Source organism: Monodelphis domestica, chromosome 7 (genome assembly GCF_027887165.1).
Source record: "Monodelphis domestica isolate mMonDom1 chromosome 7, mMonDom1.pri, whole genome shotgun sequence".
Lineage (NCBI taxonomy): Eukaryota > Metazoa > Chordata > Mammalia > Didelphimorphia > Didelphidae > Monodelphis > Monodelphis domestica.
Window position 1 is genome coordinate 140,539,895 of NC_077233.1, and position 25,390 is coordinate 140,565,284.

The window sequence follows — 25,390 nt, forward strand, 5'->3', positions numbered from 1 at the left end:
TTCACCCTATGCATATCTACCTTCCTCATGTGTGTTTCTCGTAGACAGCATATGGTAGGGTTTTGGTTTCTAATCCACTCTGTTATTCACTTGTGTTTTATGGGTGAGTTCATTCCATTCACATTTAGAGTTATGATTACCAGCTGTGTATTTCCCAGCATTTTAATTTCTACTCCTGGTCCTGCATTTTCTTCTTTCACTATTTCCTCCTACACCAATGTTTTGTTTTTAATCAGTTCCCCTAATTCCCACACTTGTTTTACTTCCTTTTCTACCCCCTCCCTTCTTATTCCCCTCTTATTTTCTTTACAGTCTTTTTATACTACCTCCTACCATCTCCCTCCCTCGTACTGCTTCCCTCCCCACCAGTCCATTTGTTACCCTTCTACTTCCCTATAGGGCGTAAATCAATTCTCTGCTCCAATGTATTTGATTGTTCTTCCCCCTTTGAGTCAATTTCAATGCACATAAGAGTTGAGTATTTCCTATCTCCATCCTCTTTACCCTTCCACTATATTGATGTTCCTCCCCCTCCCGCCATGAGCTTCTTTGTGAAATATAAACTTACCCCCTTTTGTTTCTTTTCCCATTTCTTTTAGTATTAAACTCTTTCTAGCTCTAGTTGTATATAAACACACACATACATATGTATATATTTATGCATACATATATCTATATACATATTTATGTCTTGGCATTGCATCCTATACAGTTTGTCACTGTTCCCTCTAAGTGTAATTCTTTTTGCTGCCAAGTGATAATAACATTTTTTAAGAGTTACCAATGACCTCTTTTCTTATAGGGATACATATCATTTTAACATATTGGGTCTCTTAAAAAAAGTGTTTTTTTCTAGTTTTGTTTTTCTTTTTTCCTTCTTTCTTAGTTACCTTTTGATGATTCTCTTGAGTTCTGTGCTTGGGCATCAAATTTGCCATTCATGTCTGGTCTTTTCTTTATAAATGCTTAGAATTTTTCTATTTTGTTAAACGTCCATACTTTCCACTCTAAGAATATGGTCAGTTTTTCTGAGTAATTGATTCTTGGTTGTAGATCTAGTTCCCTTGCTTTCCAGAATATCATATTCCATGCCTTTCAGTCCTTCAATGTAGATGCAGCCAGATCCTGTGTTATTCTCACTGTGGTTACATGGTATCTGAATGACTTCTTCTTAGCAGCTTGTAATATTTTTTCCCTTGCTCTGATAGTTCTTGAATTTGTCTATAACATTCCTGGGTGTTGTTAGTTGGGGACTTAGTACAGGAGGTGATCTGTGGATTCTTTCAGTCTCCACTTTTCCTTCTTGTTCTAGGATATTGGGGCAGTTTTCTTGGATAATTTCCTGTAGTATTGTGGCCAGGCTTTTTCTTTTGTAATGGTTCTTCTGGTAGACTAATGATTCTTAAGTTGTCTCTCCTGGAATGATTTTCTAAATCTTCTGTTTTGTGAATGAGGTGCTTCATATTTTCCTCAATTTTTCATTCTTTTGGTTTTGTTTTATAGTGTCCTGCTGCTTTGTGAAGTCGCTTGCTTCTAGTTTTTGTATTCTGGATATTAAATATTGAATTTCTTCCCTGGCTTTTTGGTCCTCCTCCTTCTGGTCTGATTTTATTTGGAGGTCATCTTTCATCTTCTCTGGCTCATCTTCCATTTTATTTGCCTCATATTTCATCTCCTTTGCCTCATTTTCAAGCTGATTAATTTTGGCTTTCAAAACACTGTTTTCTGTTTCCAGATGACTTATCTTACTTTTTAAGTTCTTTTCCCAGTTGTCTTCAGCCTCTATTAATTGTGTTTTGAGTGTTTTTGCTTGATGTTCTTTATCCTTCGCTGTTCCATTTGCTATTTGTTCATTGCCTGTATAGAAGCTGTCTCTTGTAATTTCTTTTTTCCTTTTTCTGTTGTTTGCTCATATTTAGCCCTTCTTTACTCCCTGCAGTTGCCTGTGCTTTTGCTCCTCTCATTTTTTTTTTTGTGGCTTTGGGCTTTTCTGTCAGCCTTCATCTTTGGAGTTTTGTCAGCAAATCTCTCAGTGTAGTCTGTAGGGGTGGGGTGTTGGAGCTTGAGTTTCCCTTCACTCTGGAGGCCTTGATGGGATTAAGACCAAATGAGTTTCAGAGCTGGATGTGTCCTGTGACCAAAACCTTAGGGGGGTGGGAAATATGGAGTGTCTCCACTGCTGCAACTAGGCTGCCCACTCTGCATTCTTCACTTCTTTTCTAACTGTTTTCCCACCGCCTGTTTGATGCTCTGGGCCTGGCATAGTTTTGCCCGTAATGTACTCCCTCCAGACCAGCACCCTTACCCACCCAGAGGTTCCAGCTACCACTGTAGACTTAGAGCTCTAGGTGGGGGAGGGGTCCCGGGACCTTCCTTCTTCCTTCCCCTTAGACCAGAGTGTTCTTGAATTCATGCTTTTGGGGGTGTGCCTTTTAAGTTGAGTCCAGCAGGAGGGTTCCTTGGCTCTGTCTTGTTAGGTTTGATTTTCAGTCCCCTAGAAGCATTTAGTTTGTAATCGGTAAGGGTTTTCAGAGGTCTAAACTTTTGCTACCTCAATGCTGCCATCTTGACTCCTCCTTGAGATTATTAGTTTTAATTAGTCCAGGACTCTTATGACATGTTTAAATCAGAGCTGTGTTCTCTCCCAGAGGGAAGAAAGTAGTCCAGAGTTTATTCAGTAGGAAGAACACTGTTATTTTCTGCTTCTTCTGGAGGCTGGGGAGGGAGTTTTCTCTAGCCTGGGGCTCAGAAGGAGTCAGAATATTGCAAAGTCCAAGGTAGAATAGGTGGAATGTTACCCATGGAACCAAGTGGACCAATCCCTAGTTGTAACATTCAAGTCACTTACTATAAATTTCTCTTAGAAACACACTAAAAAGAAGGGAAAAAATTGGGACCCTAAATAGCATAATACCAGTTAGTAGGACTATTAAAAGTCCCTATATTTTCTTCTCTTTTTTCTCTTCTGGAAGTGACTGAGCTGAATATTACCAAGGTCCCACCTGTCTCCTCTGTACTCCTCCCACCTGCTTTCTCAAATAGATACTGAAGTATTAATTAGTCACAACTGTTATAAAAAATAGCTCACGTTCTGCCTCAGGTCCCTAAGATTCTTTTCCCTAATATTTTATGGCTTTGATTTGTACCAGATGTAGCAGATGAAGAAGTAAATATATCAAGTGAAGAGAGAGAACTGGCCTCAAAATCTGGAAGACATGGGTTCCTATCCTGCCTCTGACATACATTGGTTATGTGACCTTGGGGAAGTCACAAAAGAATCTCAGTGCTCTAGGCAACTAAGACTCCAAGTTGCAGAAAGCATGCCAACCTGAATTGGTAGAAGGAATTTCCTCTGTGGATGAAATCAAATGCCATTTTCTGTCTCTTTAAAGTCTGAAAGCACTTTATGTGCATTATCTAATAGGGCCCCCATAGCCCCATGCCTTGGGTACCATGGCTGTTATTTCTACTTTGCTGAGAAGCAAGAAGATCTGACCATAATCACAGAGCAAGTTAATGGCAGAGAATCCATGTCTTTGTGACTCTCAGCAAAATACCATATTCATTACAGAGAAAACCCATCAGATTACTTTAAAGAGACCCCTTCATGGGTTCTTCTGAATGGGATCTGGCCACATCTTCTAACCAAATCACTGAATAGGAAATAAAAATATGCAGTACTTGTTTCTCTAGATAGGATCTAATTCCTTTGATGCTTTGTGGAAACTCCTCTCAGGAATGCACTTTCTGTTCTTTTTCCTATTGAGCTTCCTTTCTAGATCATTTAGAAGCAAACAGTTCAAGAAAGAAATTGCATAGACAAGGCAAGACAGAAGACCTCTATTACTTTACTTCCCTCAGGGATAATCATCCCATGCCTCAGGATTAAAGTTTTCTCCTATCTCTGCTCAGAAGGAAAAATAAATTACTTAGGAGCTTGGTAACCAATTCTCTGCAGAGTGTGAAATTACCCTCAAACTGGTTATTGTTTGGAAAAGAGGAAAGAATTTTTTTTTGGGGGGTAGCAATATGGCATAATAAAATGATCCCTGGTTCTGGGAACATAAGACTTAGGTTCAAATTCTGCTTCTAATATGTAGTACTTGTGTAACCTGGAGCAAATTATTTAACATTCCTGGGATTCCATTTTTCTATCTCTAAAATGAGAAACTCAGACTAGATGGTAGCTGATTTTCCAGTTTTAAATCTATGATCCTATGATCCTAGCTTGGATCCCTTCTCTTCTGGGTCTCTCCTGGACCTCATTCCCTCAAGAACACTTCCTCTTTTCCCAGAACAGAATTCATTTATCCTTCCTTCTCTTTTTCATTCATATGAGCCTGAGGTTTAGTTTCCCTCTGTGTTCAAACAGGAGTCCAGGTTTTGTTTTGTTTTTTTGTTGGTAACAGAGTGAGGAAAGAATGGGGAGAGGATGAATAGAGCTTTCTACACTTTAATGAGTACTAAAAAGAAAGTGCCTCATTGCCCAAGAAATCCTTGAGGAAAAGAGATACCCCTATTGATGGAGGTATTTCATTTTTAATAATCTTAGAAAATAAAATTATTTTTTGTCTTCTTGGTAACTCATATTGGGGAAATATATATTGAATTGAATAGAAAAATATTACTTTAGTCCACATTCATGGAGTGGGTAGGGAAAGAAAGCAAGATTTTTTTCCCCCTGAGCACAGGCATGCTCAAGAAAATAATGTAGGCCTAAATTTCTCTGGCTGATTATGTTTCAAAGCAGGAGAAAAAAATGGCATCTTTGTCAGGTATATAGGGAATAGCTACTGCCTTCTTGCCCACAAATCAATTGTCTTGCCTTTCTTGTAGAAGAGAGAAGGGAACAGAGGGGGGGGGGAGCCCTGTGGGATAGACCATTTCTAATGTTTTAAGTGAGATTCTGGGGTGGAGCCAAAATGGTGGAGTATGGATAGCAACCCAACTGGACTTTCCCAACAAATCCTCCAAACAACTTAAAAATAGCTCCTCAAATCAAATTTTGGAGCAACAAAGACAACAAAAGGTTAAAGTGGGGCATTTTTCCAATCTAAGACAAGTTATGAGGTCAGCAGGAGAGGTCTATGATGCTGGGGTGGGAGACTGCTGGGAGGAGTGGTAGCATCTGCCATGGGTGATGGAAGTGGCTGTGGCAGCCACAACAGCTATAGAAGCTTTCAGTCCAGAAACAGCAAAGGGGTTGGACAATTGGTCAGAAAGAGATTACAGGGGACCTTTTGCTAACACTGGGTGCAACTGGTGCTGATTGACAAAGCAGTTCTGGATGGAAGTTCTAGGGTGGAGAGAAGCCCTTGTGATCAATCAAAAGGGAGCAGGGGGTCTACTATTAGTTCCAAGGCACAGAGGAGCACTAGCATTTGTGGCTGCAGAATAGCAGGGGACCTGGTCATAGTACCAGAATGAAGAGGAGTGCTTGGGCTTGCTGCCCCAAGAGAGCAGGGGCCCTATATGGGCAAAGACCTGAGTGCAGACCAGGACAGCAGTGGCCACATCTCTCTCAGGATAACACCACCTTGGAAGCACTGAAAACTTGGAGCTCCCCACCACCACAGAACTAGGTCTAGAAACAAAAATCCTAATGCTTGGCACAGTGCCTCCCTATCTGCAGGTGAGCAGAGACCAGCTTTCACATAAAGTCCAAAGTGAAGAAAAAGGCTGGAAAAATGAACAAACAACAAAAAAGAACTTGACCATAAAAAGCTACTATGGTGGCAAGGAAGACCTAATCTTAGAAGAAGACAAAAATGTGGAAACAGTTAAGAGCCAAGACCTGTATCTACAGAACTATTTATTTCAATTCTTTTTTTGTGGTGGCTAAGAATTAGAAATTCTGAAATAGAGGTCTTATATCTAAAATATATATTTTGCTTTGTGAAATTTAAAAGAATGTGTCATTCCCCAACTGATAAATGGTCAAAAGATATGAATAGTTTTGGGATAAAAAATTCAAAGCTATACATAACTATATTAAAATGCTTTAAATCATTATTGATTAAAGAAATGAAAATCAAAACAACTCTGAGATATTATCTGATCAAAATGGTTAAAATGATAAAAGGGCAAAATGACTAATGGTGGAGAGGAAGTGGGAAAGTAGAGGCACTAGTGCACTTTTAGTAAAGAGCTGTGGTCTTCACAGTGAGGCAAATGCAGGAAAAATGCCTTGAGTAGAACCTGAGTTTCTGCATTGTCTTCATATACCTGACAAAGACGTTCGACACAGTGAATAGGGACGCATTGTAGGTGATCCTTAGCAAGCTCGGTTGCCCAGCAAAATTTGTCAAACTGATCCAGCTCTTTCATGTCGACATGACAGGGGAAGTCCTATCTGGTGGAGAGACTTCCGATCGCTTCAACATCTCCAATGGCATGAAACAAGGCTGTGTCCTCGTTCCGGTACTATTCAACCTATACTTCACCCAAGTATTACGACATGCTGTGTTGGATCTAGACCTCGGCGTCTACATCAAATACCGACTGGATGGCTCACTATTTGACCTTCACCGTCTGACCGCAAACACAAAGACAACAGAGAGACTCATCCTGGAAGCTCTCTTCGCAGATGACTGTGCTCTCATGGCCCACCAAGAAAATCATCTTCAAACCATTGTGGACAGGTTCTCTACCGCAACAAAACTGTTTGGCCTGACTATCAGCCTCAGCAAAACAGAGATGCTGTTCCAACCTGCACCAGGGAAGCCAACTAACCAGCCGTGCATCACAATCGATGGCACGCAGTTTTCTAACGTCAACACTTTCAAGTACTTGGGCAGCACCATCGCCAACGACGGGTCCCTAGACCACGAGATTAATGCCAGGATCCAAAAGGCCAGCCAGGCACTCGGGCGGCTGCGCTCCAAAGTCCTCCAACACAGCAGTGTAAGCCCTGCGACGAAGCTCAAAGTGTATAACGCAGTGGTCCTCAGCTCGCTCCTGTACGGTTACGAGACATGGACACTGTACCGGAAGCACATGAAGCAGTTGGAGCAATTCCACCAACGCTCCCTCCAGTCAATCATGAGGATCCAATGGCAGGACTGAATCACCAACCAGGAAGTCCTCGACAGAGCCAACTCCACCAGCATCGAAGTCCTGGTCCTCCAAACCCAGCTACGATGGTCTGGACATGTCATCCGCATGGACCCACAGCGAATACCAAGACAGGTATTCTATGGCGAACTGTCAGCTGGACTCAGGAAACAAGGCCGACCAAAGAAAAAATTCAAGGATCAGCTAAAGTCAAACTTGAAGTGGGCTGGCATTACACCAAAGCCTCTGACAGAAGCAGCTGGCGAACCCACATTCACCATGCCACCACCACCTTTGAAGATGAACGACGTCGACGTCTTGCCGCTGTGCGTGAACGCCGACACCAGGCCACAACCGCACCTCCCGTAACAACTTGCGTCCCAGGCCCCATGTGCCACAAACTCTGCGCCTCCTTGGTTTTTGGACTTCATAGCCAAATAAGGGTACACCGTAGATGAAAACGCACAAAGACAATTGTCATTCTTGGTCGCCTAGAGACTACCACTAGTGTGAACTGATACAACCATTTTGGAGAGAAATATGGAATTAGATTTAAAAAGTTAGAAAACCATGTATATCTTTTGATTTAGCAATATCAAATAGGTTTATTTCCTAAGGTGATCATGGAAATATGAAAAGAACAAATATATTCTAAATTATTTATAGCAGCTCTCTTTGTGGTGGCAAAGAACTGGAAATTGAAGAGATACCCATCATTTGGGGAATAACTAAATAAGTTATGGCAAATGAATTTGATGAAATATCAGTGAGCCATAAGAAATGATAAATAGGTTAATTTTGGTAAGACATGGAAAGTCCTACATGAAATTATGAAGAGTAAAATGAGCGGAACCCAGAGAAAGAATTTTAAAGCAACAGAAATATTGTTTGAAGAATGATCTCTAAATGTCAACTTCCAGAGAAAGAATTGATGAATAGAAATAAGCAAGACATAATTTTATGTATACCTTCATCTTTTTATCAAATGATACCTTTTCTAATGGGAGAGGGGAGGAAGGGAGGAAGCTAACTGAGTATTTTAATGTAACAAATTAATTAATTAATCAAAAAATAAAGTTATGAGAATAAAACAAATTGAGGGGATTCTTATTGATTGAGGAATAGCTGAATAAGTTGTGGTATGTGATTGTATTGGAATCTGTTATGCTATAAAAAAAACTAGGGAGGTGGTTTCAGAAAAAAATAACTTGGCAAGACCTATAAGAACTGATGCAAAACAAAATAAGAACTTCTTCTGCACAGTAATAGTAATACCATAATGATGATTAACTAACTGGCTACTCTGATCAATACAACAACCCAAAACAATTCCAAAGGACTCGTAATGAAAAATTTTTTTCCTATCTTCTCTCTCTCTCTTCTTGTGATATGGCTAATAAAGAAATATGTTTTGCATGATTTATATGCATAATTGATATCATTTTGCTTGCCTTTTATAGTGAGTAGGATAGAGGTGGGAGGGAGGGAGAAAATTTGGAACTCAAATTCTAAAAAGAAAAAAATAATCAAAATAAAATAATATTTTTAAAGTGAGATGCTGATATTTTAAATGCTCTTGTGTGGTTTTATATAATATATTTACTTTATTTTATACCCGATATTAGCTACATTGTTGTTTTATATTGAGGCTTAATTGATTATGCCAAAGTTGAACTTGTACTCTCTCCAGAGGGGATCTGTCATGAGATTTACCTAGTAGGTGGAGGAGAGGGAAAAAGATAAGACTTCCATATCCTTCTGCCAGTAGGGAAAAAGGTCCCTGTCTCTCTGTCTTTGTCTCTGCCTGTCTCTGTCTCTATATTTCTCTTTCTGTCACTATCTCTGTCTCTGTCTTTGTCTTTGTCTCTCTCTCTTTCCCTCCCTCTCTCTGTCTCTCTCTTCTCTCATTCTCTCTCTCATTTTGGAGTTCTCTGTCAAGTTAAAAAAAGAGACTGGGATTTTGTGTCACATATTAAATTAACTGGGACTTTGAATGGTTGAAATATTTAAAATGAAAGATTTCATCGGGCAGCTGACTGAGATAACTGAGAGTCTCAACTAAAACCAGGAGAGACAGGGAAATTATTGAGACAGTAGAGTAGCCACTAATACAGAAAATCCTTTCACTTGGAGGACATTCCCACTCCCCCATTTACATGTCAACAAAATCTTCTCCCCTTCCCTTTCCACCCATAAACATTTCTCTCCTAACAAACACTTTATAATGTTTCTTTTTCTAGACTAGGGTTCGTTCTGTGGATGCTTTCTGGGGACTTGGTCCTAGGCATCAGGCTAGCCTGCCTCATCTATCAAGGTCTCTTCTGGACGCAGGGATCTGGACATAGGCCCAGGGCAGAAGTCAAGGATGTAGCTTAGTATCACCTTCACTCTGTTCTCCTCTCTCATGGATTCCCTTTCCATACTTTGCAGGAGACCATGCAAACTCATGTTTGCTTTAGGTAGAACAGTTTTTTGAAAGTGATATGTTTCCTCCCATCCCCTCTTCATTTTTGGATTCTGGTACAGTGAAAAAAGTGTTTGACTTGGAGCCAGAACCCGTAGTTTGGGGACTTGCTCTGTGACTAACGGCAAATCATTTTATTTTATTTTTTATTTTGCATAACGGTATTGTTTATATAAATAGAAATTGTAACTGAACATGCTTATCACTTAGAAGATACCTGGACAAGTATGTACAATAATAACTGACATTTACATAGCCCTTTAAAACAAAAAAGGACTATGTTTGCAATATCTCATTTAGTAATAATAGATATATACATAAACATTTCAGTTTGGCATCTAAGTTCTCCAGTGATATGGTTTCCTCTCTCTGTGGTCTTTTATAAAATTTTAAAAATTTATTTATTTAATTAATTTAGAATATTTTTCCATGTTTGCATGATCTGTGCTCCCTTCCTCCTTCTCCTCCTCCCTCCCCCTTACTACAGCCAACAAGCAATTCCACTGGGCTCTACATGTATCATTGATCAAAACTTATTTCCATATTATTAATATTTGCAATAGAATCTACCTCCCCAATCATAACCCCATCTAACCATGTGATTAAGCAAATGTTTTTCTTCTGAGTTTCTACTCCCATAGTTTTTCCTCTGGATGCGGATAGTGTTCTTTCTCATAAGTCCCTCAGAATTGTCCTGGATTATTGCATTGCTACTAGTAGAGAAGTTCATTACATTCAATTGTGCCACAGTGTATCTGTCTCTGTGTACAATGTTCTCCTGGTTCTGCTCCTCTCACTCTGCATCAATTCATGGAGGCCATTCCAGTACACATGGAATTCCTCCAGTTCATTATTCCTTTGAGCACAATGTATTCCATCACCAACAGATACCACAATTTGTTTAGCAATTTCAGGTTCTTAAGTGTTCCAAAGTAAAGCTTTTTCAGTGTTATTATGATACAAATTGTTCTCCTGGTTCTGTTCCCTTCACCATTCATCAGTTCATACAAGTCTTTTCTGGTGTCTCTGAAACCATTTTCTTTATCATTCCTTGTAGCACAACAATATTCCATTACATTCATATGCCATAATATGTCCCTAGTTATGTTTCCAATTTTTGCCATCACAAAAAGAGTTGCTATAAATATTTTTGAAGATATAGTGGCTTTTTTTCTTTGATATCTTTGAGGTATAGGTCTAGTAGGAGTATGAATGGGTCAAAAAGTAAGCACAGTTTAGTAAATCTGGGAAAATAATATTTGTTTCATGGATTGGTATGGCCAAAGAACTCATCTCCAAGAAGCCAGCCCATTGCAAATGGTCTTTAGGTCCTTAAATGAGCAGGTCTTTGAAAAGTTTGGTATGGTGTATCCCCAGGACTGCACTTAAAGCCTTTCAAGCTTGATAAAATCTGCCAGAGCTTATGATTCACTGGTGTTGCTTTCCAACGTCTAGGGTTACCTTGCTGTCATAGGGAGGCAACAGAATAGGTAGGACTTTGGTGGATGTAATACTAGAAGCTCTGGAGTTAGAGAGGAACTGATAAGATGCCTTCTTAGGGGCTTCAGAGGAAGAAGGGATCACAACCAATGAGAAGCATCAGTTTTATCCCACTTCCCCCCAGGAAACCTTCCCTGATTCCCAATCCTCATTGATCTTCCCTCTCCTCAAAACTCAGGGCACTTACTGTCTATAATTTCATTAGGTACTTCATCATACAGTGCTTGGTATTATTAGATTTTTCATATATTTACCTTAATCTCCAATCAGTCTATGAACATTCATTGAGAACTTTCTTCATTCATAGAGGAAACTCATAAAACTTTCCTGGACCTACTAGTTCCTATACATAGTAAGAATTCATAAAATATTGGTCAAATAGAAAGGCAAAATTGTATAGGGGAAAGGACACTGAATTAACATCAGGAGATGAGTTCTAAGTTGTTCTAAGATGAGTGTGGTGCTGGTTAATCTTTAACAATTGTTTTTGGCAGAGAAAGACCAGAGAACTCTGTACGTGGGGCAAAATTTTATTTATAAACCATATTATTAACATTTTCTTCATCACTTTGTCTAGAAATTAACAGAAAAATAAATCACACCCTTGTGTAGCATTTGCTGATTTCCAAGGTGCAAATGCTCACTCTAAAAAATTGACAAGTGGCTTTCCTGGGTCACTTCAAGCTGGGTTCAGCTCACTCCTGTTTCTACAAAACCCAAGACTATGATCTTGAATAAGTTTCTCTCCCTCTTTGGACTTCAATTTCCTTCTCTGTAAAATAAGTGGACTGGAGTAGATTAGTTATACTTAGTCTGAAGTCTGCAAACTTAAATTAAAAAAAAATTGATGACTGCATTTCAATATAATTGGCCTCCCTAGCAATCCTATTTAATTTTATGCATTTAAAAAACATGATTCTGAGGTGGGTGTCCAAAGGCTTCACAAGTCTTTTGAATGTGTTCACTATACACACACACACACACACACACACACACACACACACACACACACACACAGAACCCCTTGTCTAGGTAATTTCTGATGTTCCTTTCAGTTCTGGCATTCTGTGTGATTCCATAAGTGAGTCTCTACCAGTCCCCACCTCTAATAGTGCTAGGGTTACTTTGCTTAAGAGAGAATCAGATTCAGCAACATCTTGTTTATTCATTCAATCATTTGTTCAATAAGCATTTGTATATTACCCCCTTAATTCCAAGTACAGAACCTCATATTGGACACTATGCCAGCCACAATGAAGTCACTCTGTAAATACCCATTGAATGAGTGAAAAATTAAAAAGACATGGCTTTAGGTTATAGAGGCTAGGTGGCTCAGTGAATTAAGAATCAAATCTAGAGGCAGGAGGTTCTGGGTTCAAATCTGACCTTAGACACTTCCTAGTTGTGTGACCCTGGGAAAGTCACTTAATCCCCTTTACCTAGACCTTACTGCTCTTCTGCCTTGGAATCAATACACAGTATTGATTCTCAAATGGAAGGTGAGGGTGTAAAAATAGTTATAGGTACTCTGGGGTTCCAAAAGAAACAGAAAGAAGATACCACACCTGCCCTGGGGAAATCATCTGAGTTTTGTTTAAACACCTTCAGTCATAAGGAACTCACTACTCCCAAGGCAGCCCATTCCATTAGCTTTAATTATTAGGAAGTTCCTCCTTTTATTGAGTTAAGTTCTTTAAATGTAACTCCCTCATTGTTCTGCTCTCTGGAACAAAGGACAAATCTTATCTTCATTCCCTCTCAGAGCCTTTAGATATTTCAAGAAAAGCAAGCAAATGGACTTGCAGTGGGGAAGATCTCAGTTCAAATTCTGCCTCTGACATTTATTGGCTGTGTGCCCCTAGGCAATTCAATGATCCTCTCTGAGCCTATCATCTGTAAAATAGGAATGGTTTTCTTGTAGCAAATCTTCCATAAGATTGTTTTGAGGTTCAAAAGAGAGAGAAAGTATGCAAATGAACTAGGCAAATTTTGAAGCATCATATACCCAGGTCCATGATTACTATTAGGATGATCATAATTATTATGTCACTTCCAAACTTATTTTCCTCTCTGAGCTAAATATCTCAAGTTGTCTAGAAATAAAAGACACTCTTTCTGCCTTGGGGAACTGAGAATAAACATCTAAAGAACTCTGCTTATAAAGCTGTTCATTTAGATCTGTCAAAGACTCCTTTTAAAAATCATGCCTTCTCCCTGTTGGAGCTGAGCCCACTTTGCCCAAGTGTCCTTCGAATGGGAGCCATCTGTCAAAAATGTGGATCAGTACCATCTGGGGGCTGAAGGAAAGAAACCCTTGGTGAACCAGAACCTCTGCCTCATGACCCCCAAATAGTGTTTTTTTCAGCCAACTAATTTTCCCCCCATATGGTTCCCTCTTTTCCCTCCTGCCAGCCTTCTCTACAGTTTCATGGTTCAATCTTCCTACCAGATAGTGGTGGATGAGTCCTGGCCATTGATGAAAGAGCCAAAAACTTGAACGAGAGTTTCAGGGCCTTCAGGGACTTCAGGACATAGAATGATGGAGCTGGAGGGGTCCTTACAGATGATATAGTCCAAACCTTTCATTTTATAAATGTGTGAATTGACATTCAGAGAGGTTATGATAGCCTTACTACCCATCTTCTTAGAATAAGTTGGTAGCAGAGCTAGGGCTAGGTTGGTTTCCCAATCTCTCTCCTCTCTCTCTCTTTCTCTCTCTCTCTCTCTTCTCTCTCTCTCTCTCTCTCTCTGTGTCTCTCTGTCTCTGTCTCTCTGTCTCTCTTTCTCTCTGTCTCTCTCTCTCTGTCTCTCTCTCTGTCTCTCTCTCTCTCCTCTCTCTCTCTCTTCTCTCTCTCTCTGTCTCTCTGTCTCTGTCTCTCTGTCTCTCTCTGTCTCTGTCTCTGTCTCTGTCTCTCTCTCTCTCCCTCTCCTTTAAATTAATCTCTCTCTTCTACTACATATCCCCACTAAGCATTTTTAAAGCCCTCAATACATAGCTGCATAGTCTGACAAATCAAATTTACTTATGGACTATACAAGGAAATATAGGTTTCTTTCTACATTTTAAGTACATCACCTCTCTATCTGGAGGTGAGTGGCTTATTTCATCTTTTTTTTTCAGATTCATAGTTTATCATTGTATTGATGTGAGTTCTAAAGTCTTTAGAATTTTTCTTTTTAATGTTGTTACCATCCTATAAATTGTTTTCTGTTTCACTTACTTCCCTCCACATCAGTTTACAGATGTATTCCCAGTTTCTTCTGAAATGGCTCATTTCATCATTCCTTAAGGTAAGATAATATTCCATTATGTTCATGTACCCCAATTTGATTAGTCATTCCCCAATAAGAGAAAAATCTCTTAGTTTCTAATTTTCAGTCTCCAATGAAGAAGAGCTGCTGTAAAGAATTCTGTACATGTAGATCCTTTTCCTCTTTCTGTGATTTCTTTGACATACAGGTCTCATGGTGGGATAGCGGGTCAAAAGTCATCCCAGAGCTCTTTGTCCCTGAACCACTGAGTGTTAATAGTGATAAAAAGTGCAGATTTGAAGCAGAAGGCCTAGTTTCTACTTCCATATCTTTCACTTATTACCCAGGTAAGTCAATTTGGGTAAGTTAATTACTCCTCTGGATCTCAGTTCTCTCATCTATAAAATGAAGGGATTGGACTTGATGGCTTCTGAGGTTTCCTTCTGCTCAAAATCCAAGATCCTTTCTTCAGATGTGATAATACTTTTGATGAATGAGAGCACTGGTACTTAAAAGAACAAAAGGTAAGACAGCGGTAGAAGCTCACCACTCTTCCTATTGAGAATGGAAGGAGTCTCTTGAGGCTGCCTGGAAAGTTCCATCTTTATCTTTTCGCTGACAAGGCTTTTGCCTCCCCTGGGCATCATAGGAACCTTGGGGAGCTGCATCGTTTCCAGAATTTCACACCAATAACTATTACAGACTCTGCTCACCGGGCAGCCCTAAGTCACCTTCCTAAACCTTCACGCTTCTGCCTTCTAGCCCCTTCAATTGGATTAGAATTTATCTCTAGGTTCTGCTGACAGATTTGCTTTTAACAAGTGCATACATATATAAATATTAGGCATCAAGTAAACAAAGTATAGCTCCATATATATTGATAAAATGGCCCCACTTTAATGACATTTCCCCATCAAAAATAAAATTGAGGCTGTTTCTTTAGTTCAGCAGTTTCCAAGTTTCAGCAAGGATTGGCCATTTGGAATAAAGACAGGAGTTTCTCAGATGCTGTTATAACCCTCTACTCATGGTAACAGAAGTTTTCTCCCTTTATATGAGGTCCTACTGCATATCTAGATTGTTTATTCCTTTTCCTTCCCTGTTCTTCAAAACCATTCCACAACCATTAAACAAGGGAGATAATTTGCAGGAGTAAATTAGATCATCTTTAACTTACTTTAACTTTAACCTTGACAAGGCTCTTGGGTACAGTAGAAGAATGTGCCAACCTGGGAATCATGGGTTTTAGTCCCTTTTTTCTCCTAACTTTCTGTTAAACCTTGACAAATCCTTTCTCTTCTCTGAACGTCTTTGGTAAAATGCTGGGATTGGACTAGAAGATCTCTATGGTCCCTCTCAGCTGTTACAGTCTATGAATCTCTGATTCCATGCATGCCATAAGCCTGAGGGAATATAGTACTCTCTACAGGTGATCAGAGTATTTTAAAACTGGAAGGAAGCCTAAAGGTCAGCTAGTCCAAAACTCTTATGTTACAGATGAGATACAGGTGTAAACACCACTGGATTAGGATTCAGGGGACTAGGATTCCAATCCCTCTTGTTACTTGAGACCTAGGTGATGGGCCAAATCACTTTATTTCTCTGGACCTCAGTTTCCTCAACTGTAAGATGAAGGGATAAGACTAGATAGCCTCTAAGGTATCTCATGCTCTGTGACCATATGTGCTGGGATATGAAACTAAATCCCAGAGAAATGAAGAGCCAAGTCTGCTGTCATGCAACTAGTAAAAGGGAGAACTATAATTGAAAGCCACCTCTAAAAACTCCAAATCTAGTGCTTAATTTATGATATCACATTTCAAAGCTTGCAATGAAAATGACATTCTAATACTATATGCAATGCTATAATTCTTTACTTCCTTTTTTCCCTTCTTCCTTCTTCCCCTTTCCTTCTTTCTCCCTTCCTCTTCCCCCTTCCCCTCCCTTTCCCTGATTTCTCCTTTGCTCTCTCCTTCCTTCCTTCCTTCCTTCCTTCCTTCCTTCCTTCCTTCCTTCCTTCCCTTTTTTCTTCCATCCTTCCTTCTTTAATTCCTTCTTTCTTTCCTTCTTTCCTTTCTTCCTTCCCCAAACACTCATTAAACTTTAAGCCCTGGGGAGGGGAGAAGTGATAAAGTTTAAATAAGACATAATCCTTGTTCTAATGGAACTTTCATTCTGGGAAGGGAACATGGCATAGCACACATATCTCAAATTAATGATCATTTAGCACTGGGATCTAAACTAAGAACTGGAAGGTATGTTGAGTCATCTTATATGACCCCCTTATTTTGTAGATGGGAAAATGAAGCCCAGAAAGAGAGGTTAAGTTTCACAAAATTACACACGTAGTAAGTGGCTGAACTAGCATTTGAATTCAGGTCCTTCATTTCTAAATCCAGCATTCTTTCCCTTATATCATGTTTCCTGTGATATTTAAAAGTGTGGGAGACATAAACTGTAAGAGTTAAATAGTGGAAGACTTAAATTATAGTAGATATAAAAGTGGGTGAGTAAATTGTGACCGTAGAAAATGTGTTTTCACTACAGTGTCTTGTTTTAAATCAAATATAAGGTGGTCGCTAGGGAAGTATTCCCAATTATGAATATACCCAAGTCAACTGGGTTTTATAGAGAATTTAATTAATAATGCAATGAGGAATCAAAGAAAGAGAGAGAGAGAGAGAAAGGAAATAAATGAGAAAAGAATAGGCTGGCCCAGGCAGCCCTGGCCAACCCAGGCCTAAGCCCTAAAAGAAAAGATCAGTCAGTCCTTATATCTTAATCACTCACCATAAGATCTGTTCAAGTGAGGATTCAGAGGGACAGAGTCTCCCCAGAGGGAGTTCCAGCCAGAGTCAGCCTTCCTTGAGAGACCTCCTTAGAGATTGTCCTTCTCTCAACAACCTCCTTAGAGACTGTCTTTTGAGAGATCTCTATCCTTTCAACAGCCTGTCCTTTTCTTATATAGCGGGTTTTCTCCTATGTTACCTCCCTTAAGTTCTTCCATCTACCAATCACAGTAGACGTTTTCCAAAGGACAGCCCATTCTGAATTCACACCTGAGTAGACTAATCCTTTTAGTAATCCACACCTGAGTAGGCTAGAATCTCTGAGTAAGTTTCTTCCTCTTTGCTCCTTGTAAGTTTGCCTGACCTTTATAGGTACTTAGCATACCTTTGTATTAATTCTAAAAATAGGGATGGCTTAAGTATGGGTGTAAGTATTTTTCATTGTTCAGCAAGGAGTTTTCTCCCCTAAAGCAGTCTTAAGTATGGGTGGAGTTGAGGTCTTCCCATTTCTGATCTAAGTAGAGTTCTCACTTTCCAAATGGGGAATGGTCCCAGTAGGGAATTGTTCCAATGGAGAATTCCCCAATGGGGAATTTTTTTAACATTCACAAGTCTGAGAAATTTCAAGACTCACATTCCTTAACAAGTAGCACCAATCAAAGTGCCCTATGAAGTCTGAGAGGTTAGATCCTTATTACTAGGAGGAATCAGAGACAGCTTCTTAGAGGAATTGGAAGTTGAGTTGGGTTTAAAAGGAGATATAATAATTTAAGGGGATACGCAATATTGTAGTCATTGGGAACAGTGGGAGCAAAGGCAAGGGAATGAAAAACTCTTAGACAAGTTGATGACAGAAATTAGTCCTTTAGATGAAGTATAATGTAATGGAAGGGAAGTGATATAAGATAAGGTTGGAAAGGAACTATGGCAGATTATGGCAGCCTTTAAAAGCATTTTTTCCGTGCTTATGGCTGCCCCCTCTGCCAAAATGCTTTCAATGCTCACTGTTGCATTCTGGATCTCCTGGTTTCTTTCAGAACTTAACTCAAGCATCACCTACCATGAGAGATCTTTCCTGGTTCCCTCTGAGCCTATGTATCTCTTGCCTGTATACATGTATGTTGTCTCTTCTGTTTCACTTTTGTCTGGAACATAAGACATGATAAATAAGTTCTTGTTGATTGGCTTGCAAGTGCAGGTGCAAGGTATCTTCATTTGGATTCCAAACTGAAAGGAGGTAGGATAAAGGCAGATGAATGGAAATGTGTTGTATAATAAAGTCACAAAAAATCAAGTTAGCTAGCTAGGTGATACTAGGCAAATTATTCCACCTCTCTGTACCTCTGAGTCTCAGTTTTCTCACCAAGAAAATGCTCATCAACCCATCACATTTACATTCCATCCTTCACAGGGCAGTTGGGAACAAAATGATTTTTTAAAAATCCCAAGTCATATTAGAAATGTGAATTGTTATTGTTTATTTGTGGACTTTGATGGTGGTCAAACTCTAACTGTCTCCCAGCAAGTCTAAGGGGAGATGTAATCTCAAAGAGAAATTCCCCACTTTGTAGCATTTTGCAGAGAAACAGGCTTTGTCTGGGAATGAATGCCAGCTGTCCCATCTGCAGCAGTGGCTCAGCCCTTCTGGCAGGAGCTGAACACAGATAAACAGCCGCATCCCACAAGGCCTGCCTGGAGGTTGTGAGAGCCAAATATCTGCCCATCAGCCTATAGCACTCTGAATGAGGGCTGCTGGGACAGAGAGGGGTAGATGGACCCAATGACTGACCCTGGATTGTCTCTTCCATGCTCAACATTCTTTGTCCCTGATATATAACTTTGCAGTGGTGTCTCTGCATCATGAAGCTTAAGATTCAGAGCTAGAAAGAACCTTAGAGCTCACCTAGTCCAACCCCCTCATTTAACAGGTAGGGAAACTGAGGCCTAGAGAGATTAAATGAATTGTCTGACGTCACTCAAGTAATAAACAGCAGAATCAGGATGTGAATTCACTTTTTTTTATTTTTGCTTCCCACTTCAATGCGCTTTGTATTCCCCTTTACTGCCTCTTACCAGGGCTGAGTCTACATGAACAAGCCAGTTTGGAAAGAAACCAGACAAATTTAGTCAAACAAATGCTTATTTTGAACATAATCTATGAATGAAGAAGTATTTAACGAATCATAGAAAACAGAAAGAGCTAGAAAGGGATGTGGAAGACCATATGGTCTAACCTCCTCATGTTTAGAGAGGAGGGAGCTGAGGTTGAGAGAGGAAGAGTGACTAAGGTGACACTTCAAGGTGGGGTGGAGTTGAGAATCCAGACTCCTAATTTGGGGCTATTTCCTCCTCCCCATTCTGCCATCACTTTGTGAAGTCCTGGTTGCAGAAATCTCTGAGCTGGCCCTGTGGCTTCCTCTCTCTGGTTGTAATCCCCATTATAAATATTGCCAGACTAAGCTTCCTAAAGCACAGCTTGGACAATGGAACTTCTTTCCTTAAAAAGCATTCCTGTTGCCCACTGCATGGAGTTTGGCCAATGCCATAGTCCGAAATTTAGGCCCTCCATTATCTGACTATGGTAACTCTCCAGCCTTAACTCCAATGACTTTCCAATATGCATCATCAACTTCAACCAGTCTGGTATTATCATTCCACAGAACCACAAGCTCTCCATCTGGAGAAGACCTTGGCGGTAATCAAATTGAGCCTCTAATGCTTTGAGTGTCAATCATGTCCTTAGTCCTCTGCTGGAATAAGGATGGGGGAAAAGGTATCTGAGAAGAGACTGGCCGACTTTGGGATGGTCATTATTGAATCCTTAGGAGTTAAAGCTACCCGGCGTCTTACAGATAATTTACTCTGATCCCCTCATTTTAAATATATGCATGGAGGTATGTGTACATATGTATCCCAAACCTCTCATTTTATACACACATATGTATACATATGTGAATATATGTATCTGTGCATCGATATATACTTTTCAGCTATTTTTTCAGTTGTGTTTAACTCTTCATGATCCCATCTGGAGTTTTCTTTTCTTTTCTTTTTAAACCCTTACCCTCTGTCTTGGAATCAGTACTGTGTATTGGTTCCAAGGCAGAAGAGTGGTAAGGGTTAGGCAGTGGGGGTCAAGTGACTTGCCCAGGCTCACACAACTGGAAAGTGTCTGAGTCCAGATTTGAACCCAGGACCTCTTTGGACCTGGCTCTTAATCCACTGAGCACTGAGGACTCAGTTGCCCCCTCCTATCTGGGGTTTTCATATAAATATATATATATATATATGAAGTTTATTTCTTTTCTGAGCTTTTCTTGACAAAGATACTGGAATGGTTTGCCATTTCCTTCTCCAGCTCACTTTATAGATGAGGAATCTAGGACAAACAGGGTTAAGTGATTGGTTCTGAATCACATAGCTAATAAGTATCTGAGGCCAGATTTGAACTCAGGAAGGGGAGTCTTTTCAACTCCAGCCCTGGCACTCTATCCACTGTACCACTTAGCTGCCCATCTATATATGCACATATATGTAAGTGAGGAGGTTGGATTAAAAGACCTTCAAGATGCCTTTTACCTTTAATTCCTATTGACTCAAAGGCAGCCTTCCCTAAGTCAGAGGTAGTCTCTTCTCAGATACTTGCCCCCCCCATATATATACATACACACACACATATATATACACATAAATATATATATGTTTATGTATGCCTAACATATAGTGAATATTTTAAGAATCGCTAAAGGATTAAGAAAAATGTAAGCCTTCTATTCTATATTTATAGATCTAGATCTATCTCTGTTTACATAAGATGAGGCAATTGAACCAACTATATATAGATAGATGCCTCTCTGTCTCCCTCTACTTCCCTCCTTCCCTCCCTCCTCCTCTCTCTAAATCTCTTTCTACATAATATATATGTATATACATGCATATACATGTCTATATACCTATAGGTATATAACCAGATCTATGTATGTATGTATATATGTATGTATGTATGTTTCTGTCTATCTATCCATCTATCTATCTATCTATCTATCTATCTATCTATCTATCTATCTATCTATCTATCTATCTATCTATCTATCTCTCTATCTCTCTATCTACCTATAGCAATATTCATGAAATAATTGATTTCAAAGAGGTTAAGTGTCTCTCTTAAGGCCTCAGGGAGCTATAATTCAAACCCATGTCTTCTAATTTCTCACCTCCAGGGTTCTTTCTATCACTCTGTTGCTGGGGAGACAAGATAAGACTTAAAGAAATGGAACACTAATGAATCAGGAGCCATTTACTAAGAGGATGTTTGAATTTAAAACCTCTTATTTCCCCTTTACTACCAGTTTGGATGTGTAGATATAGTCTAAGTGAAGGAGCAAGGAAAATTTTCCAGTAATTTAGTCAGACTAATCTATGAGAATGATTAGACCAGAAAATGTAGGTAAAAAAAATCACTAAAATAATTAACTACCTTGATTTCTCTCCATTTAATCCTACTCAAATTCAATATAATTTATTAAGTATCTGGTCTATTTGTGCCATGGACTACATACTCTAGCATAAACCAGGCACAGACCCTTCCCTTGGGGGACACGTATTTTGGTAATGGAGATATGACAAATAAGTAAATAAATGTATTAAAAATAGAACATGATATGTATGAAGTACCCCCCCCCCACACACACAAACAAACACCTCTATCTTCTCCCATGTGCAGAGTGAGAAATGAATAGGGAAAGTTGATTTCTGATAACAAAAATCAGGGAAAGCTTCCTGGAGACCTTAAAGGATGGCTTGAAAAATTTTGTAGGATTTTTACTAATAATTAAAAGAGAGGAGAAAGAAAAAAAAAAGGTTCTTTCAGTCAAGTGAGCAGAGCAAAGAGAGATAGAGATTCATACTCATAGCATTTTACCAAAAACACAAGCTCTGAAAAAAAGAGCCCCACAGCATGGGTCTCAGGCAAATGAAGGATGCTGGGAATGTAGCGCAGGTGTTGCAAATTTTCCATCTGCACATTCTCCCTTCCCCCCATGATCCTTTGGGAGACTGGTCTACCCAGTGGATCATTTTAGACATAATTAATTAAAGTATACACAATTTTACACAGGGAAAATACAAAAATACAACAACTTGGGGATAAGGAAACAAAGGGGAATCAAAAACAAAGCCAATTAGGGGGCAGTCCCCTCTGGTACAACAAAGTACATATAAACAAATATATACAACACCCCAAAGTTCATTTCTGCACATTCAGTTTTTCTCAGGAACTCCTGGAACAGTGTCCTCAGGCATCTCTATGGCATCTTTCACAAGGAAATTAGTCTCTGAATTCCAGAAGACAGCAAATTTCTTATCCTTAAATCAATTTTTTTCAAAAGGAACTTAAAACTTTTCATTACAAAATAAAAACATATTCCCCCCCAACCTCCTGCCCCCCCCCCAGGAGCATATCCAGAAAACAAGAAATCACACAGGGAAACATGTCTGAGGCTGAGGCATATGAATCACTGCCAATTAAAATCATCAGAAAAAATAGTAAAAAAAAAAAGCTAAGTAACTTTTGGATGAAATTTCTAAGCATCCAATCCTTAATTTAATATGAAAAAATTCTAAATACAAAATTAAACAGGACTTTGAATAATGCTCAATTAAAGTAATCCATGTCCAACAGCATGTACTTACCCACTTAGGAGCCAGGACCACAGTCAACTGCCACAGCAAGAAAGCTAGGAAAAGGGACTAGATATATTTCTTCATTTGTCATTTCTTCTCAGCAGTCTAATATGGAGCCAGTATACACTTGATATAAATTTCACAAGGAGTGTGGTACAAGGAGTCCTGCATATTAACATATGTTAAGTGCTGGAACCTCAAGTCTTACACTAGGTTCAAGTCCTTTTTTTATTGACTTAGAAGTCTCAATAAGTCTCAGCAATCCTAGCAGGATTGGTTTCTCTCTCTCTCTCTTTTTTTTTTTTTTTGGTCCTGTGTGCCTTTTTGGCACCATTCAGGTTAAATATGTACTTCTGTGGCACTGTGTAGATATCTGTGATTCTTTGGAAATGTGTAGATCAGGTCTGTGCTCCTTTTTGTTCCCATTTCTTTGAATCAGACATATGTACTAAGTCCCATAATATTTAAATACTAATGGTAGTTTCAGTAGTCTAAGGCTTTTTGGCAGGCAGTTACAGTTAAAACTAATGGACATAGAAAATCTAATTTAATAACCTAAAATCTTTCAATTTAGGGAGATGATATGTGCTTAGGAAAATTAAATTGCACATGTAATTATTAAAAATGTGCTAAAATTCAAAAATATATGTGTCCAATAATCAGTGACAATCAAAAAATTAAAATATATATATATATATATGTATATATATAAATCTTACAATTAGTGTCACTTAAGGAGGGGTAGAATATAAAGTTTCTTACCCAAGAATTTAGATGCATTTTCTTTTACCTTAGCCATGGTTCACTGTGTGAGTGCAAATGAGGTATAAAACCAATAATACATTGAAGAAGAATCAAAATTTTCACACACAAAAAAAGTACAAAATGCAAATCAAGTCAGTACAGGTCACTAATACAAGTCACTTATACAGGTTTTCTCTGAGGTAATATAAGTACAAAGAAAATACCAAATATTCAAAATTCACAGAATACAAGTTTTCCAAATTCAAGTTGTTATAGACTTCCATAAAGGCACAAATAAAGATAAGGGGGTCAAATACAGGATGGAACAAATAAAGTAAGGGGGTAGACAGGATCTTCTTTGCTATTTTTAAGGGGAGACAAAACTGAAAAGGTTAATAGCAACAAAACAACAAAAGCAATATAGTTTAAGGGGTACCACCTTCTGCCCCATGTGGAGGGGCATTAGCTCTCTGAGCAGTTTGTGGACAACCTCCACTAAAGAGATATTGTTGTGATGTTATTTGGTTTGATTTATCAGATTTGATTTAAATTTCTAGATGAATTTCTACAATTCATCATTATGTGGCCCTTCTTTCCACAGAAGTGGCAGGTAAAGGATAGATAATTAGGTTCTTGGAGAGGGGCAAGTGGCATTGGTTGAGTATCAGACCATTTTCCTTGTTTATCAATTCTTTCAGTTAAAGATTTTAATTTTTTATGGATCTTTTCTAGTAGATCATTCGTTTTTGATAGTTTTTCTTTATTGCCTTTGAAGACATAAGCAGCAGTTTGCCTCCACTCATCAATGTCCATTTCAGACCACTTTGGGAAATTTGTTTTAAAGTAATCTTGGGAGTACTGTGGAACGGTTGTTTATAAAATGTCTTTTTATATGTCTAATACCACTTTTTGTAGAAATATCAAGGTCTAGGTACCTACCTCCTAGTTCAATGAATCTATCTATAAATTGGGAGGGTGTCTCATCATCAGATTGTTTCAAGCATTCAAATTTAGTCCAACAATCAGGTCTTTCTGAACACTCCCTCATTGCTTTAAAAATGGTGTCCCTAGCATGTTGTAGTTGCATATGTTCATTGTGAACATTATAGTCCCAGTGAGGATTTACAGGTGGCCAGTGTGGTGCATTGTGCCCTTGGACCTTATTGGCATGAGAGATGATCTTATTCCTCTCATGTTCTGTAAAAAGGCATGGAGTAATTGTTCAACATCCTTATAAGAAGGATCACAATGAAAGAATATTCGGCCATCTTTTTGATGACGGGATAGGTTCGTCTTTGTAACTGGGAACATCTTGTTTAAATTCTTTAATAACATTCTGCAGTGTGAAAGGTCTATGTTGTCTTAACATTGAGATATCCCCATTTGGTGCTAATGTGAGAACTTGCCTTAAGGGGAAAATGATCTATAGGAATCAGTCAGTTCTTGTGGTTTTCTAGGAGGTGTCTGTATGGACAGTGAGGTAGTACAAGTAGGAAACTGTATGGTAGGAGGACAAGGGATTTTTTTTGGCTGGGATTGATAGTGGAGTGGGATGAGGGACAGGGCAGAAAGGGGCTTCAGGAGAAGGAGCATGAGAGGGAGTTTTGGCCAAGAGCTGCTCAAAATGAGAGAGAATGTTTTCCATCCCAAATATATAAGAAGAGTCAGTCTGTATTTCAAGAGAAATGGGATTTTCTTCTCTGAGTAGTTTGGGAACAGACTTGTAAAAATTTGGATTAGACATTTGAATGAGATCCTCCTTTTCTACTGGATCATGTGAAGAGTGTTTAAAATTTTCCAATTGAATTTCTACTGCTTACATTTTTGCTTGCAATTTCCAATTTTCAACCTCTTGCATCTTAATATTAATAAGTAGGAAAAGAACAATTCCTAGCAACATTAGGAA